Consider the following 22,672-nt stretch of genomic DNA (forward strand, 5'->3'; position numbering starts at 1 on the left):
TTTCTTCGCATTGCAGTCAAAGCTACGAGCGACCGTGACCTTACACAACCAGGGCACTGATCGAAGCTACATACGTGCTCTCTTCACTTCCGGTATGCAAAGAAAAGTTGTCCCCAAGTATAGTACCTTCCTCACGGGCATTTGTTCTGATCGAGGTGAACACTAAAGTGAACAAGTTATTCAAATCCGCAAGTCCTGCACTATCAGTAAGAGGTTCTTTTTAAAATCAGGGGTCTGGAAAATTGTCTCGCTGAACCAATGCTCAATTTCATAAAATATGGACATGTCATACCTGTCCTTAGCTTGTGTGAGTTAAGTCTGCATTTGATTGCATTCATAGAACGCTTTCTATGTACAAAATTAACAGACATTGCTATTTACTTCGCTTCTCCATTACAAAATATACAACATTCTCTTACCTTTGATGCCAGAAAGGTGGTGATGAGGCTCCTCCGATTCCTTCCTCATGGTCAGACTCATCCCATGAGTGTACAGCGTAATTTCTGCTGTTACGACTTTTCTCTAAAAAATATTAGATCCCTTAATTACCACTACAATTAATTAACCTCAAATTAATTATTGCGCCCTCAGGAGCCAAGAGCAGTAGAGTGTGGGAATGCATAAAAAAGCCACTACAAAATAAGTAACAAATACGCTATCAATTTGACCATTTTGGCCAAATATATTATAGAGACAGTGAGAAACTGTGCTGAGAACTAAAGTTAATCTAACTTGTAGTCCGAGGGCAAAAAAAGCTAAACCGAAACCGTCCATCATAAATACCATCTTCAAAATCAGTGTCCTGATGTCAAGTGCTGTATACGCAATACAACAAAGCAAACATACATGTTTTATGTTTTCTTTTGTACATATTTCAATTATTCTGTGGAAATCATCCATTGAACCAAGGTATAATCTACTAGAGTAGGTTGCTGAAGGGGCCTCGTCCTGTTTTCCAGATGCTACAAATCTTTGAGACGCTGCAATTACATAAAAACAATAATACGTAGTTAACAGGATAAATATTTTAGTCTTCAAGCAGAGCAGATATTTGGTACTACATTTTTTCCTTTAAATGTAGTACCATTCTTTACTGCAGTCTCTTGGTGCAAATGCGAGTTGTCATGCCGCACCTCACTAATTAAGTGGTGAAAAGCTATGTGGAGTGACCCTCGATTAATACTGTAAATGGCTTAATTTTTGTGAGGATCCCATTTTTGCAAATGTTGCAACGATCAAAATCACGAAAATTCGGTGATGCAAATAGTCACCCCATGGATACCATTACATTGCATATCACTCCTAATCGCAAAATTTTGTGCCTGCGAGCGAAATATTCCTGAAACCAGCACTTCCCGAAAAAATCAACCCCGTGAAAATAAAGGTCTTTGCAGTATTCCATGCAAAATGTCAATGTTGCCAAGAAGAAAAAAGAGCTGCCTCCAGCAAAAGATTTCTAGTCTCGACAGCACATGCCTCTCAAGCGCAGCAAAAGCGTTGTGGAACACAACGAGCATGTGAAGGAGGTGGAGCTACCACTGCACTCCTTACATATCAAATACTATAGTAAAACAGGAGGCTACTTGCCTTACGCTTGCACGGCTCAACGACACTGTTGTGGTTGCTCTTGATAAAAATAAAGCAGCCTGTTGTAAGTTTGAACTATAACTCATGGCCCAGGAGGGCAAGAAACAGAAAACCCGACAACGAGATGGCAATAAGTCTCACGTGGTACGGCGCAGCGTAAGAACGTAAACAGGCAAGACGAAAAATAAGCACACACAAAGAGAAAACACCGAGCACGAGGAAAGCACGTGGATGCTCGGGTAACCTCGACTGGCACCTGACGGACTGAGCTTTGCCCGCGGCCTCACGTCATGTTTACACCAGCTCGGGCGAACTTGAGCAAGACGAGATGCCTGCCGCCGCCATCAACCATCTGGGGGTGCGAAAAGCGGACGGGAAAAGAAGCGGATTTTGAAACCTCGGTGAGAGGAGAGAGAAGGAAGACGCGAGCAACAGCCACAGCCCGGTGTGGGAACAAGAAGAGATCGAAAAGGAACGCCACGAAAGACGCCACGCAAAATAACTCTTCTGTGTTTAACGAAGCTTGAGTTGTAGATTTAAACTAATAAACAGTTCGTATTGGGTTAAACCTTGCGGTTGTCATTTTACAACAAAACTTTCTGGTGCCGAAAATCCGGGATTAACCGCCAACGAAACCCCCGAACGAAGAAATGGCAACTCAAGCTACATTTGACCGACTAAGACGCAGAAGAGCAGTGGTCCGAACGTCAACAACGAAACTCCTGAACGAAATCGATGTTCTGCTGGCCACGGAAGACACGCATACGGGTGAGCTTCAAGAAAAGTTTGAACTTCTGGTGTCCAAAGAATCAACGTTAAAGGAACTGGACCGCGGGATGGAAGAAGTCGTGGACTGCGAATCGATAGAATAGGAGATGACAGGCGCGGAAGTTTACCATGAAAGAATCAGCGTAACGAAGACGCGATTGCGAAACAAGCTGACAGAACGTGAACAAGCCGCTGCCAGGTTATCTTCGATGCAGAACACGGCCGGGCCGTCAACACTATCGCAAATCTAGGACGGATTACTACGACAGTGAAGCTCCCGAAACTTGAGATAACGAAATTCCAAGGGGACATACGAGCATGGCAAGGATTTTGGAGCCAATTTGACTGCACCATTCACCAGAACGAAACTCTCTCGGAAATCGACAAGTTCAAGTACCTCAAAAGCTACCTGACCGGAAAAGCTGCTGCGGCAATTGAGGGACTCGCCGTCACTACCGAGAACTACAAAGTTGCAATCGACCCCCTGAAGGAAAGATTTGGTCAACAGGAGCTGATCATCGAAAGCCATCTGTCACGGCTTCTGGAGATCAAACCACTCCATGACTCCAGGAACGTCAATGCGCTCAGAGCGTTATACGATGACGTGGAGACGGGAGTTCGAAGTCTTGATGCCCTGGAGGTTCAATCGGATACCTATGGAACGATGCTCCTTACCGTTCTTCTAAAAGTCGTGCCGGCCGATCTAAGCCTGGAGTGCAACCGGAGGTCCGCCTCACGAACAGCGACAAAGCACAACGAGCTGAGAGACTTTCTGGACTTCCTAAAAATCGAGATAGAGAGCCGAGAAAGAGGTTTATATGGGTGAGGACATTCCGTGCCACGAACGGAGGATCAAAGAAGCTTTCGTGCAAGGAAAGATCAGCAGAATCGTTATCCTCCTCCTGCATCGGTACTAACAATGGCAGCAGGCCTGGATGAAAAGAACTGTTTGTTCTGCAAATCAGGCGCTCATCTGACTGCGGACTGCACATCCTCAATGACCAACGACGAACGCAAGCGTGTTCTGAAGGCTGAAAACCGATGTTATCGTTGCACCAAGAAAAACCATCGAGCAAAAGATTGCAGAAGTGCAAAGTGGCTGAAGTGTGCGCAGTGTGCAGGGAGACACGCAAGTGCCATGTGCGACCCGAACTTCAAGCCTCAGCATAAGACTACGGTAAAAGAAATAGCGGACACCGGAGAAACATCAACTTCGGAAGGAACGACACTCCAGTTAACGCTCAAGATAACAAACTCAGAAAGGAACAGGGGAAAGCGAGTACTTCTGCAGACCGCTCAAGCCTGGGCAGAAGGTGAAAGAGAGCGTTGCCGGATTAGACTTCTCATCGACGGAGGAAGCCAGCGGACTTTTATTCGCCAAACCGTTTCCAAGAGGCTTCACCTGAAGGAACTGGGTGAGGAGGACTTGACTATTTTCACGTTTGGAGATGCAGCAACGAAAACGAAATGCAAGCGAGTGGAACTGTGGCTCCGCAGCCAATACGACAGAAGATCCGTAAAAATAGAAGCCCTCGAGGTTCCTCACATCTGTTCAGATGTCATGAACAACCCCTCCGAGGAACTGCGGGGGCTGCCTGACGATATGAACCTCGCGGACGTGGAGCTCTGGGGCAATCCATGCGAGGAGGGAATCAGCCTTCTCATCGGAGCCGATCGCTTCTGGGACGTTGTGAACGGCGGTGTCAAGCGCTTGGATGGGAAGCTAATGGCAGTCGACACCATCCTCGGGTGGACACTTCAGGGACCCGTTACCTCTACTTCTGCGACAATCTACTCGCCAACAACTGGAGTGATGAGGGTGACTGTGTCCCAAACAAACGACGCGGAAAGTTCGGTTCAGCTCAGATCATTCTGGGAACCTGAGCACATAGGTATAGCTGACAACGTGACGAAGACTTCAGAGACGGAGTTGCTCAGCGAATTCAAGAAATCCGTAAAGTTTGAGAACGAACGGTACCAAGAAGGCTGGCCGGGTCAAGTGGAAAATGCTCGCCAGGTTGCGGACAACAAAGCAGAAGAAAAGAAGGCAACGGTGTTACAAGTAACTGCACCAGCTCTGTTTCCAGTTTTCGACTTGGAAAGGTACAACTCGGCAACCAAGGTGATTCGCGTAACTGCTTGGATCAAACGTTTCGTGAAGAACTGTGCCAAGACAGCAGACAAACGAAGAGGACCTCTCTCAAGCGAGGAACTGATAGTAGCCGAAACGTATTTGCTTACCATTGCACAAAACGAGACTTTTGTGCCAGAAATCACGAGCTTGCGTAATAACAAACAAGTTGACAGAAAATCGACTCTCAGGAATTTGAACCCTTTCTTGGACAGCGACGGATTGGTTCGAGTGGGTGGACGATTGCAGCACAGTGACAACAGCGAGAATGTGAAGCACCCAATCGTCCTTACCGCCGATCACCCTTTCATTACCCTTCTCATCGCTGGGGAACACCGTCGGCTGCTCCATGCTGGGGTTCGAGACACGTTAGGACGGCTACGGGAATCCTACTGGATCATCAGAGGACGACAAGCCGTAAAGAAAGTAATTCACAAGTGTTTTGCCTGCCGAAGACAAAGTTGCCTGCCCGCATCCGAGCCAATGGCTCCCTTACCGGCGGACCGAGTCACAAGAAGCGACCCTTTCAGCATAACGGGGGTAGACTTCGCAGGACCTTTGATCTGCCGTCAACGGAAAGGAAGCAGCAAGTGTTACATCGCTTTATTCACGTGCGCTGTTACACGGGCGGTCCACCTGGAGCTGGTGAGTGACCTCTCCTCCGCCACATTTTGTTGGCTTTCAAGCGTTTTGTCGCACGACGCGGGATCAGCACGACAGTGTATTCGGACAACGCTTTAACATTCAAACGAACGTCGAAAGACCTTGAACTAATCTTCCGTGCCATCCGGTCTGAAGAAGTGCAGGCATACTTCTCGAATCACAGAATTCGTTGGAAATTTATCGTCGAGAGGGCCGCATGGTGGGGCGGATTTTGGGAAAGAATGGTGCGATCCGTCAAGGCGTCTCTGCGCAAGGTGTTGGGACGCAGCAGCCTGGATTTTGAGGAACTAATGACTGTACTGGCCGAGGTCGAGGCCGTCATAAATTCTCGCCCTCTGACGTACGTGTAAGCAAACGCCGAGGAACCAGAGGTGCTCTCCCCAGCTCACTTCCTAGTGGGGAGGAAACTAACGAGCCTTCCGCCACATCGACTACCAACGGAAGCGCTACCAGCTGGAGATCAGCTTGCTCGAAGATGGAAATACCGCACTGCGGTGGTGGACAATTTCTGGAGACGGTGGCGGCGTGAGTATCTGCTCGAACTAAGGTCAGCGTACCTGGTAAAACCGACTGCCTCATCAGGACTCCAAGCTGGTGACCTAGTTCTTCTAAAGGAAGACCGTGTACCAAGGCACATGTGGAAAACCTGCAGAATAGAGGAGACTATTCAAGGAAGGGACAGCAGAGCAAGAGCATGTAAGCTGATCCTACCCGGGGGAGGAAGGCTTCGCCGGCCCATTCAACATCTGTACCCGTTGGAGTTAAAAGAATGACCGTGCCCGCTCATTCCGGGGGAGATCGTTGTAAGTTTGAACTATGACTCGGAGCCCAGGAGGGCAAGAAACAGAAAACCCGACAACGAGATGGCGATAAGTCTCACGTGGTACGGCGCAGCGTAAGAACGTAAACAGACAAGACGAAAAATAAGCACACACAAAGAGAAAACACCGAGCCCGAGGAAAGCACGTGGATGCTCGGGTAACCTCGACTGGCACCTGACGGACTGAGCTTTGCCCGCGGCCTCACGTCATGTTTACACCAGCTCGGTCGAACTTGAGCAAGACGAGATGCCTGCCGCCGCCATCACCCATCTGGGGGTGCGAAAAGCGGACGGGAAAAGAAGCGGAATTTGAAACGTCGGTGAGAGGAGAGAGAAGGAGGACGCGAGCAACAGCCACAGCCCGGTGGGGGAACAAGAAGAGATCGAAAAGGAACGCCACGAAAGACGCCACGCAAAATAACTCTTCTGTGTTTAACGAAGCTTGAGTTGTAGATTTAAACTAATAAACAGTTCGTATTGGGTTAAACCTTGCGGTTGTCATTTTACAACACAGCCTACGCCGCTAAATCTAATTTTAGTCACGTCCACTAATAATGCTCTGTTTACAATATGGAAGTTTATTGATTAAATAAGCCTTACTTACATGAGCCTGTTATCAGCCTGTGCCCAATTGACTAATCAATAATTGCACACCATATGCTAAACCCGAAAAGCATACCTGGAGGGCTTGATGAGGGCGGGCACACAGAGCTGTTTGCAGTTGGATGATCACTACTCTCCTTTGACGCAGCGCCACTGAAATGTGAAGCAATGAACACTAAACATTAACCAAATCTACTAGAAACTCCCAATGTCTCAGGACCTCTTTACTCCCTTGATCACGGGTAGTATTTGGTTTGGGCAAGGTCAGCACAGAACTGAAAAAGTTAATCAAATCCAAGCCTTACACTGCCAACAACAGGTTTCTTATAGATTCAGGGACCTGGAAAATTCTCCCAATGAAGAACAGCTATTTCTCATGAAATATGGGCACGTCATAAACAGCTTCAACTTGTGGGACTGAACTCTACCTTCGATTATATTCTTTTATACATTTTCTATATTTGCAGTGCGAAGCTTGCCAGGGCGCTGTTGTTTTCCTCACTATGGTTAATGTATGTGCCACAAATGCAGTTTATGTGTTCCTTGTCATAGTGCATAGAGGCCAGACATTGCACGTGCTTGCACGAATAAAAGTTAAAGTACCCTCATTATTCGTGGTGATTCCTAAACGTCTCTCCTTGAATGCAAAATAGGTAATGTTCTCTGACCTTTCATGTCCAAAAGGTGGTGGTGGTGGTGGGGCTCCCTGGAGTCCTTTTTCAACATCTGACTCATCCGATGAGAATGCTGCGCTTATTACGACCCTTCTGCGCTTACCACGACCCTTCTCTGAAAATTTTTTTAATATCACTGCAATTACTCAACTCTGCTTTCCCAACCAGAAAGCCATTTAGAGTTGGGACTTGTTATTTCGCGAGATTTTTTTTTTTTTGTTACTTGTCTCTGGTTACGATGCAAGCTCACCAGCTCGCCTGTGCTTTTACCCTTGTTTCATATCCATGATGCTTCCCGCCTTAAAGTGGCTTGTTCTGTTACCTTACAGGTTTCCGAACACATGCTTAAAATATGTAATGCACTGAAATCAGTTTCTTAACAACAGGTTGCTGGACCAGCTGTAGTATAATCTCAGGAATGATAAGTATCTAAACAGTTAACCTAAAGGCCCGTTCACACTCTTGCGACCTCTTAAACCTGGGTTCCTTAAAACTTCTTAAACCAAAGAACACACTGGCGCCATCTATTGGGAAGCAGTGTAAACTCGGCGGCCCGGCATATTTTTTTATTTCTCGCGCATTATCCTTTCTTTATTTGCTCGAAAAACTTTTGTCAATGTTATAAACGAGCCTTTCTATGGGTATTACGCACATTTGACCCCAAAAATCCCGCAAAACCTTCGCTCTTGTGAAATGCAGTTCCAGGGTCACCGCATAGATGGCGCCACAATGCCAGTGAGTTCCCTCATTCTAAAAACATTTTAAGAAGTTTTAAGAGACCTCGTCTCCCTCAGTCGTACTCGGTCGCAAGAGTGTGAACGGGCCTTAAGATCATACCCTTAAACCCGCTGTACTGACCGGGAAATTGGGCATAAGAGGATTAGTGTAATTAATGGGGAGAAAATGCGTTATCATGCAAACTTCGTTTGAGACACTTAGCAGCTGCATCAGCAGCCAAACGAGCCTTTTATGCCTCCGGTGTCTGAGCTTGCCGCCACCATGTAGACGTCTCATACACATGCGCACCGCCGCTCTCCCAGGTGACCTACTTTCACGCTGCTCCACCTGTACTCTCCCTCTCTACACCACTGCCTCCTTGCCACTACCTACCCTCCTCCTCACCATCACTCCAAACGACAGACATACGCCGGCGCAAAATTTCGGTAGCGGGGACCTAATGCCCACATATTAAAAAAAAACATTTTGAAAATTTTTCGCAGTTGGAGTTTATCCGAAAAACTCCAATGTCTCATTAAAGTACCAGGTAGGTGGCCCTGAGAAGTGGCCACCCTTGTCTCTTTTGTAGCATTCAAAAATTAACAAACCACTGGTCTATGACTGCTGAGAACAAGAGGCAAAGTATGTTGCAGAATTTCTCAAACCATGACGGAATCCAACCTAACTTAGACACAACAGAATCCAACCTATGCCACTCACAACATAATCCAATCTATGCAACTGGATGGCAACTATTCTCATTTTGACTTCAGGCTAGTGCATTCGCATCTTACAAAAAGGAGTCAGTGCTTTATATGGCAGTGGAAGCCAAAACCTTCAGATTTCACATTAATATTTATCATAACCGAAAACACTTTCTGTGTCTTTGGTGTGTCCATGGGTATTATTTATTTTAAGTTCAGATAACTGGCTATATTGCATAAATCAAACTCCAATAAATTTGAAACGTTATATCACTGAAACTTTACTGGCAGCAAACTGTGATAAGTGCCAAATCTGCAGTAAAAAATAAGCTCAGAAAACATGGAGTCCTAGGCAAAACATATCAATGTATAATGTTGCCAAAGCTCTAACAGTTCACATAAAAATTGAGCACCTTGGTCAGCTGATGTTGCAACATTATCAGTATCCTCCGCTTTCCTTAGTTTCGATCTTGCTTTCTGGAAAGTATCTAAAAAGTTAAGCAGACAATGAAATAGCATATTTCACAACCGAAGACTGTCAAAATCCAAAGTAGAGATGGCATATTTATATAGGGTTGCTCAAAGATCAAATGAAGCATTCATCTAAGAAAAAGATTTGCTTACTAGAATGAAGCATTTGCCTAAGAAAAAGATTAGCTTGTTTAATTCCCTCCTACAAGAAAGGTGTAGGCAGTTAAAAGTGTTCCATAGCAAATTGATTACCTCATATTAGAAAAAATCAGGTACATGTGGGCTCGACTCTACTTCGAGACGGCAAGACCGCTCAAAAAGAGTGACAGCAGCACAGACGCCTAGAACTATCGAAGAATATATGATCTCCCAAGGGGTCTTATTTTATGTAATGGGCTTCAGTTTATGTTAGGAGTACCCACTGATATCTTTGTGGTTGTGGATTGAGAATAGTAGTCACTAGAAATGTAACATCACATTTATGACCACGGTAGTTAGCCAATGCCGCGAAGCACGTTGCACGAAGCAGCGCGGCATGAAGCACGTTGCTTCAATGCCGCGCTGCTGACTTGGCAGCAGCGCGGCATTGAAGCAACGTGCCTAACCCCTGCTACGCCATCTTACAGGATACGTATCATCAAACCCTACTCTACTGAGTCAACGAAACGAGCCGTGCCGTGTCACACCTCTATCAACAAGGGCCAACGGAACTGCGATTGGCGGACCACTGTCTGACACCAGGGGACCAAGCCTTGCTGGAAGCGACACCTTTCACCATCCGGTCACTTGGCAGCAGCGCGGCATTGAAGCAACGTGCCTAACCCCTGCTATGCCATCTTACAGGTTTGCAAGATCTTTCCATGTGAATCCTTGCCAGATATTTTTGCCGCAGCTGCTGCCACTGTTATTTGTGCCTTTTGTGTTTAGTGATCCTGGTTTCTGAAACCTAAAATGGGAAAGGACGACCAAAAAGACCTGGTAAAGGCGCTAGACGAGTTCCGCCGTGAAATCCGGGCAGATATGCGAGGACTGAAGGGGAGTGTGAAATTCTGTAACGATGCATGTGATGGTGTCAAGGACATCAAAAATGAAATGAAAGAACTGAGGAAAGAAATACAGCAACTAACAGCGCGCAACCAAGAACTCGATGCAGAAAACTGCAGACTCAACGCAAGGGTCGAGGAACTGGAGCAATATCAAAGATCAAATAACATAGAAATCAAAGGAGTACCATTAGAGGGGGACCCTACTGACGTTGTTAAACGAATCTGCAGTATTATTGATGTACCAGTAAATGACTCTGACATCGACGTCTGCCATCGCGTGCCAACGTTTAGCAGGACACAAAAAAACATTATCGTGCGTTTTGTCCACCGGACAAAGAGGAACATGGTCCTGGAAAAGGCCAAAAAGCATAAATTAACCACTTCGTCGCTTGATTATAGGGGTACTGCCTGCCCCATATATGTCAACGAGCACCTCACGAGTCTTAACAAAAAATTACTTGGAGCGGCCATCGCACAAAAGCGCAGAGTGGGACGGCGTTTCGTGTGGTCGGCTGGCGGAAAGATTTTTGCGCGCAAAAATCAAAATGATGAAGCAGTTCGAATCGTGTGCCTTGATGATGTTGCGAAAATCGTAAACTAAAAAAAGAAAAAAGTTGAGAAATCGTCTGAAATAGTAACCATGAAGTTTTAATGGCTGATACTTCGCCTACATGCAAATATGTCGATCGCTCATCTTTCAACGAGGAATTCCAATGCTCTGAACCAAACTTTTCTGTGATGCATCTAAATGCGAGAAGCATAAAAAATAAGGAAGATAATCTTAACAACTTTGTTTCTTCCCTTTGCGTAAAATTCGATGTTCTCTTGTTCACAGAAACATGGGGCAAATGACGCAGCCCCAAATATTCAAGATTACAAGTATGACGGACTTGTCAGGGATAAACGGAAAGGCGGAGGTGTGGCCATTTACACGAAACAAAGTATATCGTACGAAGTTGTTGACGATTTCTGCAAACTTGATATAAACATAGAATGCATGACAATTATAATCAAAAACACACTTATTGCCGTAGTGTACCGCCCACCTTCGGGCAGCATGTTAGCTTTTTTGAATTCATAGAACTACTACGTTATGTGGGTTCAACCGGTGCCTCACTTATGATACTTGGAGACGTTAACATAAACATAACTTCTCAAGATTCAGACGCGAGAGACTTTAGTGACCTTTTAACCCAATATGCTTGTGTAAATCTGATCACGATACCTACTAGAGTGACTGCTGAAACTGCGACTACGCTTGATATCTGTCTAACTCATTTAGAAGAAAAGGATACTACGTCAGGTGTCTTCACTGAGAATATTAGTGACCATCTGCCTATTTATTGTTTAAGCTCCGTTTCCAAAAGGAAACAAAACAACACAAACGAGCCATACTTTTTTAGGGAAATAAACTCGGAATCTTTAGAGAAGTTCTATAGTATCATAGAAAGAGCAGACTGGAATGCCGCATGTTCAGAGGGCAGTGCTGATTTAGCCTACTCAATTTTCTTTAATAAGTTCAAAAAGTGTGATGATGAAGCGTTTCCCCTTAAAACAGCAAACCCCAGAAAAAAAAACAGAGGAAGCCATGGGTCACTTCTGATATGTATAAACGAATAAGTGATAAGAACAAAACGTATCATGCATTCATTCAGACTCGTGATGTAAAACTGCTACATGAATTCAAAAAGAAAAGAAACAAGCTGAACTCCGATTTAAAAAAAGCCAAACGTATGTACTATCAGAGCAAATTCGAGTGTATATATGGCGACCAACGTAAGATATGGGAAACAATAAACGACATGTCAAACAGAAAGCAAAAAGACAGCCTTATAGAAGAATTTTTGTTGCAAGATAAGATTGTAACCGGCAAAGAAGCCGCAGATAAGATGAATCAGCATTTTATAAATGTAGGGGCGTACCCACCAGTGCAGATAAACAGTGTTGTCGAAAATGTGAATATAGATAGCCTTATGGATTCTATAATGTTGGTCCCGGTATCAACTTCAGAAATTGATGAAATCATAAAAAATCTAAAAAATGATTCGGCGGCCGGTGAAGATGACATCAAGCCCCGACCTATAAAATATGTAGCCTCGATAATAACTCCGGTCCTGTCTAACTTAGCAAATAAAATGTTACAAAGCGGAATTTTTCCAAACAAACTTAAAATTGCCAGAATTCGTCCTGTCTACAAAGGAGGGGGAGTAAACAACATAAACAACTATAGACCAATTTCTATTTTATCTATATTTTCAAAAATTTTCGAAACTACTATAAAGAATAGGTTGGAATGTTTTTTTAATAAGCACAAAGTTATAACGTCTTCACAATATGGATTCCAAAAGATAAATCTACGGAGCAAGCTCTTCTAGATATCAAAGACAAAATAATTGCGAATATTGAAAGTAAATTATATACTCTCGGGCTTTTCCTGGACCTAAGAAAAGCATTTGACACTGTGCAGCACGAAATATTATTGCGTAAACTAGGTAGGTACGGTATACGTGGAATCGCACAAAAACTAGTAAAAAGTTAATTAACCGATCGATATCAATATGTAACAATTAATAAGATATCCTCCTCCCACTTAAATATACAACATGGTGTTCCCCAGGGATCAATCTTGGGCCCCTTATTATTTTTAATATATATAAATGATCTGACAAAAATATCTGGACCGCAGGAAGTAATCATGTATGCTGATGATTCTAATATATTCTTTAGTGGAAAAACAAAACAAAGTATTGAGCTAGCCGCAAACTCATACTTCTTAAAACTGTCAGAATGGCTTCAAGGAAATAGACTGCAATTAAACTCAAACAAAACAAAATACGTAATTTTTAAACCAGTAAATAAACGGGACGCCGATAGTATAAGTATCAAATTTGAAGGTTTAGAACTGGAGCAAGTACGCGAGCAAAAATTTCTTGGTGTTTGGTTTAGTGAGGAATTGTCATGGAGTACTCATATAAACAAGTTAAAAGCTGACCTGTCCAGAATTATAGGCAATTTGTATAAAATCAGAAATTTTATCCCATGTTGGCTGCTTAAAAATATGTATCACTCATTGGTTCTTTCAAAATTAAGCTACGCAATTTTGGTCTGGGGGACAACAACACCCTCAAACTATAATAAATTAATGGTCCTGCAAACAAGAATTTTACGTATTCTCGAGGACTACAAGGGGGATTACAGGAATCTACGTACGGAACCTTTGTTTTTAAAACATCACATGCTTAGGGCAAATCAAATATATTACTTTAAATTGCTTCAATTAATCCACAGGAATAGAACCTACTTAGCGCTAGAAAGTGAACTAACACCAGTGTACAATATTTGACGACCGAAACGTAAAGTACCTATAATACGCACAAATTATGGACGACAAACTTTAGCCTTCCAGACTGCTACAATTTTGAATCGTGATTTACTCGAACTAAACTTTGATGTATCAATATTAAAATTTAAAAGAGATTGTAAAACAAATTTACTGTGCAGTGCTCTCACATTTTGTTAGGTACTGCTTGTCTTTCTTAAAACTGCAATCATATTTTGTTAGCAATGACCTTACCTTTCTCGTTTCTTCGTTTTTTGATAGGTCTTATCACAAGTCTATACAAGTTATTGCATAAGAATGTTATTTGTATTTTGAAATTCTTTCTTTTGTAGCTTCATGTTTTTTTTGTTTTTTTTTTTTACTTCAGTTTGTCAATGTATATCTCGTTTAGACTCGTGTAAAACTGTCGTGATCTAGACTTTTGGATCTACCACGTATATGTATCTAATACTTATCTGTTTTAGTATGTCTAAACTAAACAAACTGTATATTTGACAGTATGAAGATTTGGCTATTGAACTGATATGAATTGAATGAATCTGTACTTAATATGTATGATGTATTATATATGTACTATGTATTATATGTGTATGGTGTATTATATGTGTATGATGTATTGCATATGTATGTTGTTGCTCGCTGCATGCCAAGAGGGGGTTAAGGCCTCGTCAGGCACTTTGTGCCTTTAGCCTTAAACCCCCTCTGCGGAACATGTATCCGCAGACACAAATAAAGAAAAAAAAAATTCCCCTACATTTTCTGACTTCGGTAGACACTCGGCTAAAAAAAGTATAAGAAAGACAGAAAACATGTTGGCTTGCCTACCTTCCTTGCTCAGGATGACAATGCTGTGCCTTGTGTATGTCAAATCTGGGGACTCTCTGAGTTTCACGGCTTTGATAGCTCCTGATGCCCTAAACTTCGACGGCCAAGGCACTCATTTCCATTGAGCCAATTCGACGGGACCACGTCAACACTGCTATCCCTTAAGAAACGAACAACTGCAAACATATTGTCTGAAATGATGGAACAACAAGGTCATACAGTCGCAAAATGAAAAAGGAAACCAAATGTTAAAAGGCAACTCGGCTTACTTTTCATGGGCTCTGATTTGCCTCAAAATTGGTTAAATACACCAATAAACAGAGAAGAACCAGACACCAAAATATTTTCACAAAATAAAATTTTTTCACTAGGTTATTGAATTTTAAAATCTGGTATTCACCGCGAATGTATGTGACATCACTTTTTCCCTGTTTGGTCTATTGTGGGCCGTAGAACTTGTTTCTGACTGGTTACGAAAAGTTTGATGGTACGAACCGAATGCTGTGAAAGTTAACATGGGCCCTCACTCAGCAGAGCGGAAAAAAAGTGTGATATCTGGTTTTTAAACTTTCTGAACGATCTGCAAGCGTGCACGCACGTGACGTCGTGCCCTGAAAAGGGCGGTAAAATCTGAATGTTGGTTTTGGCGTCGCTGTTTTCTCAATAACTAATCTGAATTTAGAGATGGAAACTAGTCTGTCGGGAAGAGCAACGTTGGGGCATTCAGGAAATGTAGTTCGTTTGGGTAGCTCAAAAAGTAAGCGAAGTTGCCCTTTAAAGCATCGGGTAAAATTTAACTTAGACAAACTAGACAGAATGAAGCAACGGGAATACCAAGTGCTCATTGCACAACCCTACGCTTGCTAACAACACACACTTGGCCTGCACACTAGACAATGGCCACACTTTACAAGAGGACAAGGTGGACACAGTAAGAATGCCCAAATCACTGGACTTGCAAGGGGAGGTGAAAAAGTCGCGGGATGTCATCAATTGTCTCCCGAGAAGTACCTTCGATCTTACTTTATCGAAACAAAAGTCAGAAACAAGGACGATACTCGAGTCAGAAAGAATACAGCAGTTATCCCCAACGGTTGATTTGAGCACAAATTGGGGGAAGACAGCGTCGTGAAACTGCGGCCCTTCACACGCGCTTGGCAGCTGCCCTCCATTATGCATTTGCTTGTAAGCCACTTGAGGTTGGACATCTTTCTGGAAAGCATAGAGCATCCTGCTAGTCTTAAGCTCACTTATTCTGTTGTGCAACTGCTCAAGGGGCCGTGTAGAGCTTCGAACGAGGCGTTTAAGCTGGAACATAAAGCTCTCAGCTGGGAACCCACTGAAATTATCGAGTGCCCCATAGTTCATAACATCATCAGCCAAATGCACTAGTCCGTGAACATTATACGACACCTTTCCACGGCCGTACAATGATTTGAAGGAGTGTACAAAGAAACAAAGAAGGTCCTTGGCATAATTGTTCTATGTGGTGCACATGCTCGGGTTTGCAAGAATCCTGATTGCAACATGAAGCACAAGAAAATGCTCATATCTCTCTTCGTCTAGGACACCTTTTAGCACTACTGGACCCAAGTACAGCAGGAAGCAACGAAGTTCAGTTGCTTTCCAGAAGCCTAGGTCCTTCAAAGGCCGAAGCAAACGTGCAAACTCTGTGCAACAGAACTGTTTAAGGTCAAGCAGCCGCTGCGACACTTCATTCACTCTCACTGAGGGCAGGCGGTAGGACTTGCTTCCTTTCATCCAGAGAAGCAGCAACTCTTTGGTAACGCCAATGCACACTAAATGCATGTAATCTAAAGGAAACTTTGACACAAGTCCTAGAGGCAGTGACTTCAGTGGAGTGTCCTTGACGTGGTGCTCTTCCTGAGCTTTTTGTGCGAAAGCTTCATCCGTTCGTAAAGGTGCATCAGTTTCTAAAAAAACTACTGTGCCATCTACAAACACGCCCTCCTGGGTGCATTTGCCACAGCCAAAGTAGAACGAGTGCGACTTGATACCCACCAAGAACGCTTTTGCTGGAGCATCACATACAAATCCCCTTATGTACACCGTGAAGAGCTGCCCAGAAAAGGAAAACCCATTTGCAAGAAGATTATCGAGTTCATCAATAAATGCAGAGAGGTACTCATCTACCGAGGTTGGCTTCGAGTGGCCATGGTAGCAACCAACCAGGAACACTCCACTACCAGTTATGTCCGGTGTTTTCTCAAATATTGGCCAAAACTGACAATGCGTGCTCTTTGTTAGTGGAAGGCCGTCAACATAGAACATGATGCCGAGCCGAGCTGGTACAGACGACATGTCAGCCACGTGTGAAAGTAGAGCCCTCAAGCTATCTGCAATGCCAAAATGGCAGTAGGATCCTGGAGGCACGCTCGTGATATTAGCTCTGCGAGGCGTGGACAACAAAGTTCTAGCGTCGCCTGGTATGCCCGAGTAGCACGGGTGCTCCTTCAGCTCTTTCGCCAGCGAGGAAAGGGCCCTCTGAGCAATCTTATGCTCTCCGGCCCATTGCGCCAAGAAACGTCTCAGCCGACGCTCTGGATCATCGGTATCTGCCGGCTGCTTATCGGAGACGCTGTCGGGAAGAGAGAGTTGTTCGGGTAGAGCCTCGACCTCCTCACAACTTGAATCTGTCTCACTTTCGGTTATGTCTGTAGACTCACCAGTGGACGACTCTAGTTCACTCCCGGAATCAGAACTGGAGGATCCATTTCCGAACTCTAGACTGTTGTCATCGAGGGTATCGCGGGCGCTAACTTGGGAGTCGTTTTCACTCCTGGAAGCATGCTCTGAATTAGCATTAGCAGTGCCAATCTCAAAATTGCTCAAGGCGGTAGCACCGGACAGCTCTTCGTTAAGTCGGCGCCTCTTCTGCCACCGCGACAGATGTTCAAACGGTTTTTTTTTCTTTGGATGCGGCATATTTTGATTACCTGATCTGTAGTGGCGGCTGATGGTGCGTTCGACTCAGTGTGGGCATGCGGGTTGCTTGCCTGAATGCGCGGGTAGTGAAGCAGCTAGAGGCTGGAGGAGCTGACGCCACGGAGTTCGTCTCGAGGAGCGCGCCAAACCAAAAGCAAAGTGACCCTTTCGCAAGCAGGTAGACCGACCCAAAAAAAAGGAAACGAATTCAAGAAATACGAAATTGGATGTCTTTTTATTAACAACTAAAATGTTCATATTAAAAATAAAAATATATGGAACACTTTTGAACACATACGGATCTTGCTCGTTGATATGGGCCCTATTTATTAGTGTCAGACGTCACAATGAAATGCGGTCCGGTCCACTGATGCGGTCCTGGCGTCTATTTCATAGAGATGTGACTGGTGTGTTCCCCGCGTCTTCTTTTGGGTCCCTCGGTTTCGGCCTCATTGCGCACCACCCAGTCATTGACGTGCTCGTCGCGACAGTGGCGGTGGTCCGGTACACACTCACCTCACCACTCACATCACCGACCTCACTATATATGGTGCTTTGAGCTCGGTCGGTTCCGTCCGTGCACCGTGGCGTGTGCTACTTTTGTTGAGTGTTTCGGTAGATTGTATGTTGTCATTGTGCTTGTTTTAGCACCGTGTACTTGGCTAATGATCGAGCGTCCTTGGTGAGCGTGCGATAATCGTGGATTGTCGACCGCTTCAGGTAACGTAACGTCTACGGGCGCGCGCGCCCGACCGCGTTGCGAAACGTCGGCGAAGCTTTCGCCGAGATAGTTGCACAGAAGCCTTCACGCCAGCTCCCGTATTTGCCGTGGTCCCGTGGTCCCGTCGTTGCCCCAGTCAAATCGCTCGGGATGTGTTGTGTGTTATTCGTCTGCCTGCCGTTGCGGCGTGTGTCATGTAGTGTATCCGCTGGTCAGTTGGTTGAATGTGGTTGTGTTGGTGTACATTTTGCAAATGTCGTTCTGTTTATTCTGTTCGCTCTATTGAGTGAGTCGGCTCCTCGACGTGGACCTGTCTCGGAGCCGAGAAAGTGCGTAGGCCTAACGATACGGCAGCGCTTGGTCTAGTTCGACGGGACGGACGTCGGCTTTTCGTTTTAGTGTCATATCCGTGAGTTCCGACGCAAAAGTCTAGTGATTAGGTTTGTGCACAGGACATATTAGCAGCGGGTCGCTGCGGCCTGCGACACCATCTGCTTCTTTTTCGTTGATGTTACTTTCGTCACGAAATAAATGTTTTTCTACGCAAGTAATCTTCGCTCTTTGCTCGATTTTGAACGTACCACAGCGCTGAGATACAAACTGCCGCGAATAGACGCGGACAGACAATTCCTGTCGCAACGTAGCGCGGCCTGGCGAAGTGGACGACGAACACCGTCCGTTTCACGTCGTCGGACGTTACGTTTGTACTTACCTGTACTGTTTTCTGTGCGCGATTATGCTGTAAACGTGAGTGACGTCGCACAGAGGCTCATGAGGGGTGTAGAAATTTGTAATAATTAACGCGAAGTAATAAAAGCACTCGTTGATAAGGAAAACAAGACATACCCATGAAAAACAGATTTATACAAAATATAGAAACTTTTTCGGATATCCCGACGTTGAGATCAAAATGTTTTCGAGATTACAAAAGACGTCTTGTAGATGTCTTCTGGACGTCTATAAAAATATGTCTTCCAGACAGCTTGACAAGGTGTCTTGTAGACGCCTAGGTAAAGACGTCTTATAGACGTCTAGAAAAGTTATCTTGTAGACATCTTACGTAGACCAAGACGTCTTGAGCTCATTTTAGACCTTTCAAGACGTCTACAAGACGTTCTGTGTTCACTGGGTTATGTCCCTGCTCCTTCTCCGCACCCTCTCCTTCTCCTCTCCTGCTTTCCACCCATTTAGCGGAATCCAAGTTTCCCGCTAAATAAGGGGTAAATATCACCGCTTAATTTAGCAGGGAAATATTACCGCTAAATGTAGTGGGACATTTACTAACATTTTCCCGCTAAATTTAGCGAAATATTTAGCGAAAATGTCCCGTTGAACTTAGAAAGCCAACTGAATTGATTTTGAAGTCACGTGACGTCAATTTCGCCTCAAAATTTAGCACAAAAAGTTCCCCGTTAAATTTAGCGGAAACATTTTCTGTCAAAATTAGTGCAACTTTTTCCCACAAAATCTAGCGGGAAAATGTTACCTTTCTGACGTCACAGGTAACGTCACGTGTGACGTCATTATGCGAAACATTCCCTAATGCGACGCGCGGTTACGCCGACGCCGTCGCCGCTCAACCCGGAAACGGGCGCCGAAAGGCCCGCTCACACAGTTGCGTTCGGAGCGACCACTATGCCTTGGAACGAATGCAACCGCTGCGACCTCAACGACAACTGTGCGCGACGTGTACACACTCATGCGACCGCATGCAACCACACGAATCAACAGCCAATCAGAAACGAGCTTCAGCTCTCGCTTCTAGCCATTAGTAAGCAACCCAGCTACGCTCACAAGCAGGGCGGACGGTTCCGTGCCCGACGCGAGGTGCTCACCGGAGCAGCCGAAGTTTTCGGCTTCGGCGTACTGTCAAAAAGATCTACTGTGCGCCTACAATAGCTGTGCAAAGGCTGATTCAGAATCCTGAAACAAATCTGTTATCCACGACTGCGTCCGTTGTGACTGGAGCGAATGCTCTGCTCCGTGCGTTCCATCCACGCGTTCGACAGTCCTGCAACACAAGCGCAGCAGGTCGGCAGCACGGCGACCGCCTCTCCTCCGCCGTCAGCTGTTTCAGCGTAGCCTCTAAGAACAAGGGGACGCGCTGCCACTTGCGTAACGGAAAATAGACAGACCATCTTCTATGACCTCAAGCTTTATTTCTTATTTTCAGGATACGCTTTCAGGGTAGTGCATTAAAGAAAGAAAAAGATGCAGTACGCCGTCTTGCACGATCACGGCTTTAATGCACGACTTTGCGAACGGTACAAATCTCGCGACATGCCTTTTCTACGATTATAAATGTACGATGTAATCTTATCAGTGATATAGCAACGTAGAAATATAATTTCGTGATCAGATAGACGTTGCGAGCGTTCAGAATTGCTAATACTAACCACCTTTCTTGGGTGATGAAAATGCGTGAAAATTCGCATCCTTTAAGCGCAGACCGCATGGCGCGTTTTTCTACACGCGAAAACGGGACGCGCTATGAACGCTCGCGCGGAAGGTGACGCGGGCGCACCCGCATGCGGGCAAAGCCAAGCCGGCCAGGCACCGCCGGCCGCGCGTTATCAGTGTTGCCAGATAACAGAATTCTCAAGACGCGATGTAAATGTTGACGCAAATACTACAAAATGAGAATTAAATTTAAAAAAAAATGTAAATAAAAGGGGTCTGTGTGTCAAAAGAAACACCTTTTCAATTTTTATATGGAAAATAAAAATGATTTTGAACGCTTTGAAATGTGCTGAATACGAAACAGCGTACCGCGCAGGATCACGTGATAGTTCGACCGACCCTCATTGGGCGAGCGCCGCTTCGACGCCTCGGCGCGCGCGTCTTTTCTGGGTCGGCTAGAAACGAACGCTCCCGCGAAAACGCGCGTCCGCGCGCAGGAAATGACGTCAGTTTGACGCCGACGCGCCTGAATCGCGAACAAAAACGCGCCATGCGGTCTGCGCTTTATACGCTACGCACCAGTAATACCTTGAACTTGAGCGCACGCATGGAATGCGCCAGAAAAGAAAACCCGGGCGATGTTCGAGGACAGAAATGCTAAAGGCCCTGTCACACTGAGGTAACACGACGGCAACAGCAACACACGTCGTCCAACAGTCGGGCAACTTGTTGCTCGCTCCCCGTGTTGTCCCACAAACCTGTCAAATCGCGGCAACAGCACGACAACATGGACGACAACTAAAATGTTGCCTCGGTATGACATCTTTCGGCAACAAAAACAGCAGCAACTTGTGTTGGACACTATGTGTTGCCCTCATCGTTGGCTGAGCGAATTTCGGGCCGGAGACACGACTACATAGATAGCTTCGATGGTAAAGCTAGTCCCCTATAAATGACGTCTTACTCAAATAAAGGCTTGGAAAGCAATTAGGGCTGGCGGGCAGCTAAAATATTTTTGAATAATGTTTTTGCTGCGTAGTTACGGAAAGCAATTTCCGCAATGGTCACAGCTACGGTCGTGAACGTTCCGACTGGTTTTGAAATTAGAACTGCTGAGTGACCAGGGCTCACATTACTGATAGTGAAACAAAAAGCATGCCTACTCACCCCCCCCCCCCCCGCCCCCCCATAAAGTATAATAAAAATAATCCAGAAAACCAAAGATTAAAAATCAAAGCATTAAAACGACCACTCTGAACAAGATTGTAGGTCCTTGGAACTTGGAACAGGCGCTACCAGACACCTGATTTGTTTTAAAAATACCTAGGACGTTTTGGCGAATGAACCGATCATATAGCAGGCGGCAGGCAAATAGACAGGGTTGAAAAATATATATTCCACCGATTGTTAGGAAGGCCGATCGTGTTGGTGTTGGAGTTTGGCGGCACTGGCAGTTCAGCTCAACGCCACGCTACAGAAGACGCTATGGGGTACTGCCGGTGCTAACTCAATTTTACAGTAGAAATGGGAATTTCATAAAAAAAAAGGACAGGACAGAAACACTTTATACGGTGACGTAAATCCCGAACATATATCAGCGATGCCACTTCCCTCGGTTAGGGCTATCTGCTTTGTCAGCGAATGAGAACGTTTTGATAAAATAAAGGGCGCAAAATACTCCCCGTGTCAAGCTTTCTAATCACAGTAACTGGTTGATGTCGTCCCGTGGTAATTTCCGACCCTTTGAACGCACTAGCACTTTGTAGAGTAACATTTCCAGCGATTCCCCGCTTCACACGAACGAAGTTAAACAATCAAGAGGGCGGGGTGTTCCCTGTGTTGTACTCGCCGTCAGCGCGGTGTGACGGGGTTGTCGGACAACAAATCGGGCAACACGGTAGCCGGGCGGCAGCAACATGTTGCCCGACTGTTGTTGTTGCCTCGATGTGACAGGCTCGCCAGCAACACGATTCCCCCGTGTTGCCGGATAAAGTTGTCCAACTGTTGCCTCTGTGTGAGAGGGCCTTAAGCAATCATCACTGTCGTCGAAGTAAACAAACACGACGGCACGAGCGTTTCTGCTGTCTTGAGCGGGCCACGACGAGATCGCCGCAGGAATAGGTGGATCTTCCCTTCCAGTACGTGCTGGGTTATCGTAACGACGCACGAAGAAAATTCACATTCAAGGATAGCGCTTTTACGGGGAACGATGAGATCCGTGCGTTGGGGCACATATTTCCTAATCACATCATTGTT

The sequence above is a fragment of the Ixodes scapularis genome, unplaced genomic scaffold (assembly GCF_016920785.2).
Source record: "Ixodes scapularis isolate PalLabHiFi unplaced genomic scaffold, ASM1692078v2 PGA_scaffold0__279_contigs__length_252992795, whole genome shotgun sequence".
In the NCBI taxonomy this organism is placed as follows: Eukaryota; Metazoa; Arthropoda; class Arachnida; order Ixodida; family Ixodidae; genus Ixodes; species Ixodes scapularis.